Source organism: Pipistrellus kuhlii, unplaced genomic scaffold, assembly GCF_014108245.1.
Source record: "Pipistrellus kuhlii isolate mPipKuh1 unplaced genomic scaffold, mPipKuh1.p scaffold_m20_p_3, whole genome shotgun sequence".
Lineage (NCBI taxonomy): Eukaryota > Metazoa > Chordata > Mammalia > Chiroptera > Vespertilionidae > Pipistrellus > Pipistrellus kuhlii.
The window spans coordinates 160,190,325-160,203,888 of record NW_023425529.1 but is presented as its reverse complement, the minus strand read 5'-3'; positions in this window follow the sequence as shown (position 1 = coordinate 160,203,888).

The following is a 13,564-nucleotide window of genomic DNA, read 5'->3' as shown; positions in this document are numbered from 1 at the left end:
GCCTGCAGGCCCGATGGAAATCACAGCGATGGAAGCGTGCCCGCTGGGTTACATAACAGGAACAACCGTGGTCACGTATGCACCGGTAATGACACCCATTAGTGCTCTCTACCTCCTGTGAGCGTCTGGGTGTGTCAATGGCAAGATGCTACAACAAAGGGAATTGGTGTAGCATTTTCCTTATGGAGGGAAAATCCCCTTAACAGAGGCACCGACAGGCCCGCCGGGGTCAGACGAATAGAAGGGACACTGCGTGGACCCGTTCACATGAGACTCTCCTCTTAGATGATGAGGCAAATAATCCTTAGCCACGTGAGCAGCAGCAGATTCCCGCAGCAACAACGTAAAGAAAGGAAAACAGCCAAAACTGGTTTGGCTCAGTGGATGGAGCGTCGGCCTGCAGACTGGAGGGTCCTGGGTTCGATTCCAGTCACAACCTTGGTTATGGGCACATCCCCAGTCGGGGGTGTGCAGGAGGCAGCTGATCAGTGTTTCTAACTTTCTATCCTCCCTTTCTCTCTATAAAATATCAATAAAATATTAAAAAAAAAAAAAGAAAAGAAAAAAAAGAAAGAAAAAGAAAAGAAGGAAAACAAGGCCAGGTGGATGGAAATCTAGCCAGAACCTCATCACTCGTGCTGACAGCTCCCTCCTGGTGAACATCCTTCGCGTTAATTGTTGCCGTTAAGGTCATTGGCGTGCTGTCTGTCTCCCGGGGAGCCCTGACTGCCACACGGGTTGAGGGCGTGCTCACCAGCAGTGGCCGCTGACCTTCAGAAACCTGAAATCCCCTCAGAGCCCTCCGGCCCGTCAGGCCAGAACTAGCTGCTCTGAGTCTTGGGTGGAATTTTAATGTGAACCGGTTTGTTTGAGGAGGCATCTGCCAAGTGTGGGGTTTATGGAAAAGCCTCTCAGGAGGCCTCCCTGATGCAGAACAGCCTTTGTGATCCCTGACCGGCCTCGTGGGCCCGAAGTAATGATTGCTCTGGGGGGGAGAAGGGGGCGGGCCTGGGACTGGGAGGTGGGTGTGTGGCCATCACCTCCTGAAGCTCCAGCCAAGAGCAGCAACAGGAAGAAGAAACGGGAGGAGACAGGACAAGCCCACAACTTCACTGTCTCCATCAGGAGGGACTGGGGTAGGCACCAGCACTGAAGGCTGGCCCTGCACTCCCCGGAGAGGCAGAGAAATCTGTCCTGGAGACCAACAAGCCCACGGGAGTTTATTTTGTCCTCGTCCATGGTAAACGTCCTCCACCTGTGTCACCCAAGTAAGTCTGGCAGCTGCCATGCTTGCTAGGGGACCTTTCAGTGTCCAGATTTTGTGGTTGAGGGTCACAGAGTGATGACATCATGGGGCCAGCAGGCGGGGGTGCCAGGTCCCCAAGCACCAGCAGATGCATTCACGGGAATGGGGTCGCTGAGGCGGTCACACAGCCAGAAACCTGCAGCCCGGAGCCCGGGGAGCCATCAGATGCATGTGCCACCGAGAACAGAAAACAGACATCAGCTAAAAATTAAGGAGATCCGATTAAAGGGTGGACCTTGGTTACAACACATCTCGGTGCTGGTTCCTTCGTTGTAGCAGATGCATCGTATTAATGTGAGATGCTAATAATAGCAGTGTATATGGGAACTTAGTGCCGTCTTGGCGATGTTTCTGTAAATGTAACACTGTTCTAAAAGGTTATTTTAAGCGGGTTCTGTAAAAATCGCCAACATTGGCACGCCCCAGATGAACACGGAGCTGACGCTCGGGGAGGAGAATTGGAGGTGTGGGACTCCACGTTGTGCACCCTGTTACTTGGGGGAGGAGTAAAAAGTAGGAAAGATTAGAAGGCATCTGGAAAGTGGATCTAAGGGTGGGTGGGTCTGTGCCTGGTCACCTGGTGCAGGCACACACTTGAGGAGCCCCTCGGGGAGGGAGAGAGGGCCGAGCACAGACACAGGGATGAACCTCTCTGTGAGCCCTGCAGTGAGAGGCCTAGGGGGTCTCCCCTGCCGGAGCACAGGGCTCTGCTGTCCCCAGAACTGGAGGGCTCTGTTTCCTGGGACTGCTGCTCCCATGACTACAGACTGGAGTAAACCAACAGGAACATGTGCTCTCCCCGTTCTGGGGTCAGAATCTGAAAGCAGGGTGTCTGGGGCTGAGCTGCCTCGGAGGGAGGGTCCAGGGGAGGGTCCTTCCTGCCTCTTCAGCTTCTGGAGGCTCCTGGCTGCATCCCTTCGTCTTCACGTGGCCCCTCCTCCATCCTCACGTGATTTCTCCCACGCACGTCCCCACCACCTTGTTCACGTGCCCATTCTTGCGTGATCACGTGGCCCCCAAGCCCTTGTTCATATGCCCACTCTCATGTGATCATGTGCCCCCCACTTGTTCACCTGTCCACTCTCGTGTGGTCACATGGCCCCACCCTTTTGTTCATATACCCACGCTCACGTGATCACATGGCCCTGCCCCCTTATTCACGTGCCCACTTCCAGTTGATCACGTGGCCCACACCCTGGAGACCTGTGATGGTCTCTGTTTCAGGGGTGCCACCTCCCTGGTTGGCTGTCTGCCCTGCTCTCACACCTGTCAACAGTCCCTTTGCCAAAGTCCTTCCCCAAAATCGCTTGCGTGTGACATCTCTTTCCTGCTGGGACTGTGACAGCTGGGATTGAAAAGGAGACAGGAGAGCAGTGGCTCGTCCGGAGTCCATGCAAGAGGTCCAGAGGGGCCTGTGCAGTCCCTGGAAGGCTGGGGGAGGGGAGGGTGGTGAGGCGGGTTGCTGATTAGGGAGAGGTGGGAACTCGAAACCTTGCAGAGCCCCCAACTGCAGGATGAAGCAGGGTTCTCCCCAGCCCCGCCCTTGCCTCCCAGGCCTTCCCCCTTAATGCAGTGATCAGCAAACTGCGGCTCACGAGCCACATGCAAGCCGCGGTTTGCCGCTCTGTTGACTAATGAGTTTGCCAACCACTGACCTCGACTCTCTATTCCAATAATTACAGTCTGTTGTTGTTCCTTGTGATTAAGCCCCTATCCCAGGGGTCGGCAAACTCCTTAGTCAACAGAGTAGTAAACAGTGGCTCCCGTGTAACTCAAGAGCCGCAGTTTGCCAGCCACTTCCCTCATGAGTTCAGCCTGGGTCCCCGCTTCCTGGAGCATCTGGGCTGTCAGGAGCCAGCAACTAGGTTGTCATGCCCATAGTCTAGATGCCACAACTGAGGCTGAGAGAGAAGGAGCAGAAGGTCCTGTCCCCAGCCCTCCTCCCCCAACTCAGCCCTGCTCACGGGCAGCTCCCCAGCTACCACCTGGTTGCCGGGTGTGGGGGGAAGAGGAGGAGGAGGAGGAGGAGGGGATTTCTGAGAAGCAATCCAAAAATACACAGCAGCTGGCCCCTGCTTCCTCCCTCCCTCCAGCTTCACAGCCCCCTTTTGTGCAGGTAGATGAGGGCCTCTTCCTGGCCAGGCAGCCGGGAGCAAAGGAGGCCAAGGAGGCAGAGGGTCCAGGTGTGGGTTCTGGGCCCCCAACCTCACCCAGCAGATTTCCTGGACCTGGGCTCCCTCACCCTCCCACAGTTCCCAGACCAGGCAGGCTGTTTCCTGCCTCCCTGCCTTCGCACATGCAGTTCCCTCCACTGGGATGCCCTTCCTCATCCTTCAAATCCCAGCTCGGCTTTCACTCGGCTTCCCTGAGTCGCCTGGGGCTCCCCCTGCATCCTGCACCCACCCCAGTCCCAGCCGCTTTCTGGATGATGCTCTCACGGGGCGGTGAGGTCTTGGGATGCTAGCTTTGCCTTTGTACCCCAGCTCCTGGCACAGACAGGTGCTCAGTAAATCCGGAAGGAAGGGAGGGAGGGAGAAAAGGGAGCAAAGAAACACCTCTCACAGGATTGGAGGGGATCTGGACCGTGAGCGCCTGGCTCGGGGCTGGGCACGGAGCAAAGCCCACTCCCTTCCTGCCGCCTCCGCTCAAGCCTGGGCTCCAGCACCTTCTGCCTCATCGGATTTGGGGCCGGCTCAGGGGCAGTCTCTACACCCACAGGCCTGTGTCTGTTGCCCATTTGGATGCAAGGTCATTACATCAGGATGCAGACGTGCACTTGACTTCCTAAGGAGCTAGTGTGTTTGGGAGAAAGGCCTCCTCCACTCTCAGAAATCCCGGGACTGTGCAAACTTCAAGGGCCCGAGGGCTGACCTTGAGCAGGAGTTTTCCCACTGAATACTTTCAGGAAACAAAGCTTACCTGACAGCCGTTAAGTAAAACAGATGGAAACTAAGCTGCTGGGCGAAGTGGTGGGTATTGGAGGCACCTGGGAGTGGGGACCAGAGTCCCCTTTTCCCTGTAGCTCTGGTTGGGGAGATAGGGGTTGGGTTGGTCCTGGCGGTGGGTGGGGCAGCCAGGAGAGGGAGAGCCCTGGGCAGAGTCAGTGGCTGATATTTACTAACTGGTACAGAAGGGCTCAATATTTTCAGAACTTTGTGCGTGTTCATGTCAGTGTGGCTGGGCCAAAGAACTCATCTTTCACAGCAAGAAGTCAGTCTGTACACACAAAAAGGGAAATATCATAATGACTTCAACCTCTAATGTTCTCACAGTTTTGCTTTTTTAAATGAAGGGATACTTTAGGGAAAGTATCTCTTGTCTAGAGAAAATACTTATATGAATTCAGCAATTCCATCAAGTCCTCTTTTACTTTTGTGAAATTCAAGTAAAATTAAATTTAAAATTGTGTCCCCCCCAAAAAAAAGAAAATTGTTAGGGTAACGGCAGAAATAATGGGCGGGTGCTGCCCGTCACTGCTCGAGCCAATGAAGCAGAGACAGGGTTGAATCATATATGAGTGTTTATTCCAATATTGTCTCAATACGGGAGAGCAGCAGGTCATCCACAAAAATCTGCTCTGCAGCCCCTCATGAACCAGCTGCTTATAGAGTAAAAGTACAAAGGAAAAGTAGGCCAAAGGGCAGCGTACAGATATTCAAAAGGACTGGGGGTCTTCAAAGGGCTCAGTGATGTGCCAGGGCTGGGGGTCCAGGAGAAATAGCCGAAGGGAGTGTCAGACGGGCAGTTACCAGGGAAGCAGGCTGGAGGTCTGCAAAGGCCTGCAGGTGTGCAGAAAGGCCGGGGGCCTTCCAGGGGCTGGGATTCTGGTTTCTGTAACAAAGCTTTGTTCATCTTTCCAGGTTAACAGGCAGCTCCCAATGGGGAGGGAGGACTGCATCTCCAGGTCCGCTCCAGCCAGCGTAGAAGGGCCTTCTTTATTTTATTTTTTATATTTTATTTATTTTTTACAGAGAGGAAGGGAGAGAGATAGAGAGCTAGAAACATCGACCAGCTGCCTCTCCTACACACACCCCCACTGGGGATGTGCCCGCAACCAAGGTACATGCCCTTGACCCGAATCGAACCTGGGACCTTTCAGTCCACAGGCTGACGCTCTATCCACTGAGCCAAACCGGTTTCAGCACAAGTGCCTTCTTTAATCAGAATAAAACAATCGCCGTTAATATTTCTTACGATACTAGCTGGTTCTCCAACATCCTATTTCTGCCCCCTTTCATTTGCAGCCCTGCTAGTGTGGCTCAGTGGTTGAGCATCAACCCATGCACCAAGGGGCTGCTGGTTTGACTCTCGGTCAGAGCACATGCTAGGTTGCAGGCTCAGTCCCCAGGGGGCGTGTGCAGGAGACAGCCATTCGACGTTTCTCATTATCGATGATTCAGTCTTTCCCTCATTATCGATGATTCAGTTTTTCCCCTTCTTCCCTCTTCTCTAAGAATCAATAAAAACATATATATTTTTTTAATGTTAACTACATTGTTTCTCAGCCTTTTGGCTAAGATCAAGTGTAGCCGAGACTGGTTTGGCTCAATGGATAGAGCGTCGGCTTGGGGACTGAAGGGTCCCGGGTTCGATTCCGGTCAAGGGCATGTACCTTGGTTGAGGGCATATCCCCAGTGGGGGGTGTGCAGGAAGCAGCTGATTGATGACTCTCTCTCATCGATGTTTCTAACTCTCTGTCTCTCTCCCTTCCTCTCTGTACAAAATCAATAAAATATATTAAAAAAAAAAAAGATCAAGTGTAAAAATTGTTAGCTACCTGACTTCTCTCCGGCGTGCTCAGTGGTTAGAGCGCCGGCCTGTGCACAAGAGGGTCACAGGTTGGATTCCCGGTCAGGGGCACTTACCTGGGCTGCAGGTTTGATCCCTGCCCTTGGTTGGGATGAGTATGGGGGGCAACCACTCAATGTGTCTGCCTCACACCTCCCCCCTCCCTGTTACCGTCACTGAAAATCAATGGGAAAATGTATGCCCACGCCTCAGGTGAGGATTTGAAAAATTATTATCTCGTTTCCCCGAAAATAAGACAGTGTCTTATATTAATTTTTGCTCCCAAAGATGTGCTAGGTCTTATTTTCAGAGGATATCTTATTTTTCCATGAAGAAGAATACGGTACACATTTATTGTTAAATGAAAATAAAGGAAATTTATTACCTGTATATGGTACGGTAGTACGGTAGTTGTCAACACAAACCAGACAAACTGAATCCTACAGTATCAAGAATGTCATCATTTATTTGATGACAATCATGTCATCATCTTCTAGAACATCATCATAAAAATCCAATTCCTGAATTTCCTGGTGAATTTCTTGTGACTCCATTTCTTTCAGAATCAGTGGACCAAATCTCTCATGTTTAGCCTGGGGGGGGGGGGCGCTTATATTGCCTTATATTTCACTCAGAAGGAAACCTGTAAGTAGGTCTTATTTTCGGAGGATGTCTTATTTTCGGGGAAACACGGTAGATGCATGTGTAGAAGTTTGCTAACATGCAGTATGGCATTGACAGGTGTGGGAAGTGGACACTCTGGCAGTTGAGGGGGCTGCAAAGTTTTATTGCTTCGAGAACAGCTGGTCACCAATGAAAATGTTCAGAACCTCTGACCGTAGTCGGCCTCCAGAAACGATGTTCTGCAGAAATGTTCACAGAATAAAAACGACGGTGGCTATGGCAATATTGAATGTTGTTACAGAACTTTGAAAGCAACTTAAAACGTCATCAGTGGGGAAGGATTCAACTTGTTTCGGTGCCACAGGATATGAGAGGAAAGAAACGCAGGACAGTCTCCAGGTCCTGACAAGCAGACACCTCCAGGGCAGCTCTCCCATGTTCATTCTAAAAGGAAAGAAAGACCAACCCCAAGCCCCCTGTCTATGGGTGAATGTGTGTGTGATGTGCAGACACAGCCGGGAGGGCTTAGCTCTGGGATGAGGGGTACAGTGGAGAGCGGGTGAAGGACTGAGCTTGGAGACTAGACTGCCTGGGTTCCAACGCTGCTCCTATTTAGGGATGTGCAACCCGGGCAAAATATTGAGCCCTCTCTGCGCCTCCATTTCCACATCTGTGACGCGGGGTCTATAACAGTGCCTGCCTCACACTCACAGGATTGCAGTGAGGAGGAATGAGCTCATCCGTGTAAATAATTCCCAATCACTGTCTGCCCTGCGAAGAAAAGGGGATGTGGCGTGAGGGGGACAGGGGGACGGAGAGGGCAGCCCAGGACAGCATCGGTAAGCCACTGGGACAGTGAGACTCCGGGGACGGTGCTGGGGGTGGCCCAGGCTGGATGGTTTGGGTCCCAAATATTATTTGTGTGTTTTAATGTGTGAAAAGAGAGCCTGGATTCCTCCGCGTTAGAGCTTGGAACACTGCCACACTCCCACCTCCTTTCCGCCCGTTAGCAGCGGCTGAGATGAGAGCCGTCCGCCCCACAGGACAGGCCTGCAGGGAAGCGGCACCGGGCTGCGCGGCGGCGCCCCATGAACCATCAATAGGGCCAAACGCAGCAGCCGGAAACTCCCACTTCCCTGGCGAAGAAAGCAGGACGTCAGTTTTAACAAATGCAGTTCAAATACTTCGTCAAAATGAATGCTGTTCGGTTCACCTTCAACAGAAATGGGGATCCAAACCGTTTCTGTTGAAGGTGAACCGAACAGCAATCATTTTAATGTAAGTATTTGATCTTTCTGCTGGGACACTGAGTGAGGGAGCCACAACACAAGGGCCCCATTTAAGAAGGAGAGAGTTCGATCAGAATAGAAAACTCAACACAACCCCAGAGCTGGGCTTGGAGGCAGCCGTGTCATGTCAGGTTGTTCAACATAAATAGATACAAAACCAAATCTAGATGTCAGTGTGCTCACACTCGCACACACACTCGCACATGCACACACACTCACATATATACACACACACACTTGCATGCACACACACACACTCTCACACATATACACATATACACATATACAAACTCATACACACACACATACTCACACACACACACACACACACTCACACATGCACACACACACTCTCTCTCACACACACACACTCACACATGCACACACACACTCTCTCACACACACACTCACACATGCACACACACACACACACACTCACACATGCACACACACACTCTCTCACACACACACACTCACACATGCACACACACACTCTCTCTCTCTCACACATACACATACACACTCTCTCACACACACACACTCATACATGCGCACACACTCTCACACACACATGCGCACACACACTCTCTCTTTCTCTCACACACACACACACACACACACTCACACTGTGTGATACATGGAAACAGTGGATCCCCTGTTAGGATGCACATGGGAGAAGGAAAAAAAGACATATCAACCTGTCAGAATGGCCAACATCAACAAATCAACAAACAACAAGTGTTGGCGAGGTTGCGAAGAAAAAAGAACCCTCATGCACTGCTAGTGGGAATGCAGACTGGTGCGATCACTGTGAAGAACAGTATGGAGTTTCCCAAAAAAACTGAAAATGAAACTCCCATTTAACCCAGTAATCCCACTTCTAGGAATATATCCCAAGAAACTAGAAACACAAATCAGAAAGGATATATGCACCCCTATGTTTATAGCAGCACAATTTACATAGCTGATTTGGAAACAGTCTATGTACCCGTCAGCAGATGATTGGATCCAAAACTATGGTACATCTACACAATGGAATATTATGCTGCCATAAAAAAGAAAAAATTCTCATCGTTTGCAGCAACCTGGATGGAATTGGAGAACATCATGCTGAGTGAAACAAGCCAGTCAATGAAAGAGAACCACTACATGACCTCCCTTATTTATGGATGATAAAGAACATTACAAACTGAAGAACCAAAAGATAGATATAGAGACAGCAGACTGTCAAATTATAGTGGGGAGGCTGGGGAGATCTGGGGGAGATAAACAATCAACCGAAGGACTTGTATACATGCATATAAGTACAACCAATGGACATAAAACTCTGGGGAGGCAGGGAGGGTATGTACAGGGGAGGGGGCATTGGTATATGTACAAAAATAATAATTTAATAAAAATAAAAAATAAAAGAAAGAAAGACATATCACTCAAGGAAGCCCAGCACAACCCTCGCTCTGGCATTCTCTAGGAAACCCCTATTTTCTGTCCTGACTCTAATAATCCCATTGTTGCACAACCAGCCCAAATCCTTCCAAATCAAGAGTCCCTCCCTGACTTGTTGGGTGTAGGTAGTACCCCAAGCCCTCCCACTCCAGGAGACCAGCTCTGGCCAGGCCCAGCGCCTCCTGCTGCTGAGGGGGAAGGAGGGAGGACCTGGCCTCTGCTGTCCCCCTTCCCTGGGGTCCACTGTGCCGGTCACCTCCTCCTCCCCTGACGGAGGCTCAGCCCACACTCTCTTTCCTCCATGAGAAAAAAAGCTTCAAGTGCTTCAAGGCCTTGCCTGCCAGGAAGAAGAAAGACATGCTTCCCATTAGAACGAAGTGTCTGCAAAACCATGAAATCACCTCCACTGTGATGTGCCAGCAAGTCTCTGTGGCTTCTCTCTTTTTAATTTTTTCCCCCAAAAGTCCCATTTTATTATATTCTTTGGTACGGCCTGGATCCCTCGCAGAGGGATGGGCATGTGCTCTCCCTCGGAAAGGAAAGGAGGGCGGATAATCCGATTTACTGCATACAGAATGAAGCTATTTATATCCTCCAGTGTGTGGCTTTTATTCCATATTCGGTATTATCTCCTGTGGGGGAGGAAGAACATAATTTTCCTCCTTCCTTCTGAATTCCTCTAGCTGGACTAATAATCAAATTAACACGAGACAGAGTAGCAGGAGAAAAGTGAACAAATTTATTGTGTATATATGGGGCGGTATGGGGGGATGGGGACCATAAGAATAGGAGACCCCAGGCCAGGCCAGGCTGTGGAGGCTTACATGCCACCTTGAGCGGAGGAGAAAGTGGGGGGTAGGGGACTTCACAGGACAAGAAGACAATCCACACAGAAATGGAAAAGCAACGTTTGGTAAATAAATGTCTGCTGGGCCGTCTTGAAACCATGGGTCACAGCCAGGACTCTGAGCCAATGGGCCTGGCCAGGCCCTCCCTGTCCACCTCACTGGTGCCTGTTGAACTGGGCTTATTATCTAGGATCATCGCTCCCTTCCTGGAGCAGGTCTTCTCTGAATTCTTTTAGGCAATCAGGGGAAGGTCAGCGTTTCCGAGCCTTCTGTTTCTTAAAAATATACTAGCTTCGCCCAGCCGGCCTGTGTGGCTCAGTGGTTGAGCATCGACCTTCGGACTAGGAGGTCTTTTTTGATACCTGGTGAGGGCACATGTCCCGGTTGCAGGCTTGATTCCCCAGTAGGGGGCATGCAGGAGGCAGCTGATCAGTGATTCTCTCTCACTTTTGATGTTTCTATCTCTCCCTCTCCCTTCCTCTCTGAAATCAATAAAAAACATATATTTTTTTTAAAAATGTGGCTCTCAGTGCTCAGTAACCAGCTTACAATAATCTATCTCCACCCCGCTGTCCTCAAAGCATATATTGGGGTGGCAAACTCTGGTTCTTCTCATCTCCAAAAGAAGGCCGCATTTACATCCTGGTGTGCTCATTTTTTAAAAATGTTTGTGTGGAGGTGGTTAGGCACAGAGGTGGGGAGGTAATTTTGGTGAAAATAGTAGAAAGTTGAGATAAGAAAAGGCGAATTTTGTGCTTATAGGCTCTCAAAGAGAGGGAAAACTACTTCTTCCTTTCTTATACCTGTGGACAGAGTATCCAACCACGCACCTGTTGGTTTTGCTATTAAAACTGAGTGACATAGGTAACGTGCATATCACAAATATTTGTCCTTTTTTAAAGATATGTTTTTATTGATTTCAGAGAGGAGAAGGAAGAAGGAGCAATAGGAACATTAGTGATGAGAGAGAATCATAGATCGGCTGCCTCCTAAACACCTCACACTGGGGATCAAGCCCACAATCCAGGCATGTAATATGATCAGGAATCAAACTGTGACCTCCTGGTACATAGGTCAACAGTCTACCACTGAGCCACACAGGCCAATCTTAAAACGAGGCTAAGATTTCCTCATTCCTCCCCAAACACGTAAGGGTTCAGCTGTCTGATTGGAAAAAAAATATATAGCCAAGTTATAAAAGATAACCTTTTTAAAAAGATGCTGAGCCCTAACTGGTTTTGCTCAGTGGTTAAAGCATCGGTCTGTGGACTCAAGGGTCCCAGGTTCGATTCCGGTCAAGGGCACAACCCTGGTTGTGGGCACATCCCCGGTGGGGGCTTTCCAGGAGGCAGCTGATCGATGTTTCTCTCTCATTGATGTTTCTAGCTCCTATCCCTCTCCCTTTCTCTCTGTAAAAAATCAATAAAATATATTAAAAAACAAAAAAACAGAAAGTTGTCTCTTAAAAAAAATTTTTTTTTTTTAAATGCTGAAAACTGGCATAGACAGAGGGGGGACAGGAAATTAGTATTGCATAGGAAGTCTGAGGCCAGATGGAGCTAGAAGTAATTTTGCCTCCAGGAGTACAGAGTTAAGGACAAGACCCACCAGCTGGGGTGTCGCTGTCATGATTAACGATGCTACCCAGGAAGCCGTGGGGAAACAGCATTGTCAGATTTACCCCAAATGCCCACCACGGTCCAGTGCCTGCAGTTAACAATGAGGTACTGTGTACTTAAAACGTGTGGAGAAAGTAGCTCTCATGGTAAGAGTTTTATATATATATATATATATATATATATATATATATATATATATATATAAAGTTATTAAGTTATTACCACAGCCCTGGCAGGTTTGGCTCAGTGGATAGAGAATGGCCTGCAGACTTAAGGTTCCCGGGTTCCATTCGGGTCAAGGACACATGCCAGAAGGGGTAATGCAGGAGGCAGCCGATCACTGATTCTCTCTCATCATTGATATTTCTATCGCTCCCACTCCCTGCCTCTCTGAAATCAATAAAAATATATATATATTTTAAAGTTATTACTACAAAAAACAACAAAGAAACTTTTCAAGATGACAGATATGTTTATTCCCTTGATTGTGGTCATGGTAACACAAGTGTATATATACATATCCAAACTCACCAAATTGTATACATTATGTTTTTATACATTAAGTTTTTCTACACCAATGACACCTCAATATAGCTAATAAAAGCAAAAAAATTACCTCAATAAAGCTATTAAAATAAAGTTAAATTTTAGCAATTAAAAAAAATAAAACTGCCGAAACCGGTTTGTCTCATTGGATAGAGCGTCGGCCTGCGGATTGATGCTCATTTTGGCTTTTTTAGCAATATTTATATACACAATTCTTTGGCTTACTTACAATGTTAACATAGGGAATTTCTAAATGATTTCTGCCTTAAACACCTTCAGTGTGTCATCATTTAGGATCATATTTGTTGTTGGCTTGTGGAAAATGCTTTTCATTATGTAATTATTTTCTATTATGTAAGTTCTATTTCTATTTACATCAAGTTGTGCTTAAGAATTCTCTTGACCTTCATCAGATGCATTTTGGCCCTATAGTGATAAAATCACGTGACTTTTCCTCTGTCATGTTGGATGGAATGAGCTGTGTTGATGGATCTCTTAGTGATTAAGCCTCCCCATGATATTGGAATAAACCTAATTCACCACAGTGTATGTTTTTAATTTATAGCTGGGTACAGTGTGCTAATACTTTGCTTGGTATGTTTGTGTCTGTGCGCATAAGAAAAGAATGTAACTGTGGGCATGTGGTGAGGGGTATCTTTATTAGGTTCTCTATCACAGTTTTATGAAATGATTGATTGTTTATATTTCTCTCTCTTCTGTAGGAAGAGAGAGAAATATTAACTGTGGGAGTGCACTGACCTCCAGGGCACAGTTCCTGCGTTGAGTGTCTGCCCCCTGATGGTCAGTGCATGTCACAGTGACTGGTTGTTCCACCATTTGGTTGATTTGTGTGCCATGAGGCTGCGGTGGGCATGGGGGCGGGTCTCGGTCCATCTTCCATGCACCCGGCCCCTCCCACTGCAGCCCCCAGTCCTCTGCTGGTAACCCTGCTCCTGCTGCCACCACTCCCACATGCTGACAGCACCAGTCCTGTTCATACCTGCTGACTGCACAGAGCGATTGGGGCCGGCGCCAGCAGTGGGTGTGGGTGATGGCTGCTGCCCCAATCGCCCCTCAGTAGCAATGGGATGTGGAGAA